Source organism: Leptodactylus fuscus, chromosome 7 (genome assembly GCF_031893055.1).
Source record: "Leptodactylus fuscus isolate aLepFus1 chromosome 7, aLepFus1.hap2, whole genome shotgun sequence".
NCBI classification, from domain to species: domain Eukaryota; kingdom Metazoa; phylum Chordata; class Amphibia; order Anura; family Leptodactylidae; genus Leptodactylus; species Leptodactylus fuscus.
The window spans coordinates 235,726-236,553 of NC_134271.1; positions in this window are offsets into that span (position 1 = coordinate 235,726).

The window sequence follows — 828 nt, forward strand, 5'->3', positions numbered from 1 at the left end:
GAGAGGAATCCTGGGAAACAGAGCGAGCGAGAGGAATCGTGGGAAATACAGAGCGAGCGAGAGGAATCGTGGGAAACAGAGCGAGCGAGAGGAATCGTGGGAAATACAGAGAGCGAGAGGAATCGTGGGAAATACAGAGAGCGAGAGGAATCCTGGGAAATACAGAGAGCGAGAGGAATCCTGGGAAATACAGAGCGAGCGAGAGGAATCGTGGGAAATACAGAGAGCGAGAGGAATCCTGGGAAATACAGAGCGAGCGAGAGGAATCGTGGGAAATACAGAGCGAGCGAGAGGAATCCTGGGAAATACAGAGCGAGCGAGAGGAATCCTGGGAAATACAGAGAGCGAGAGGAATCCTGGGAAATACAGAGAGCGAGAGGAATCCTGGGAAATACAGAGCGAGCGAGAGGAATCGTGGGAAATACAGAGCGAGCGAGAGGAATCGTGGGAAATACAGAGCGAGCGAGAGGAATCCTGGGAAATACAGAGTGAGCGAGAGGAATCCTGGGAAATACAGAGAGCGAGAGGAATCGTGGGAAACAGAGCGAGCTAGAGGAATCCTGGGAAATACAGAGCGAGCGAGAGGAATCCTGGGAAATACAGAGAGCGAGAGGAATCGTGGGAAACAGAGCGAGCGAGAGGAATCCTGGGAAATACAGAGGGCGAGAGGAATCCTGGGAAATGTAATCTGTCCACGGATTCACTGCATGTAAATAACCGATTATATATTTATCACTTACTTTGTGGCTAAATTTCTCTAAACAGACAAGAACTCGGGAACAAGATGTGGGTCGTGTACACAGAACAGAGAACAGGACGTGGACCCAG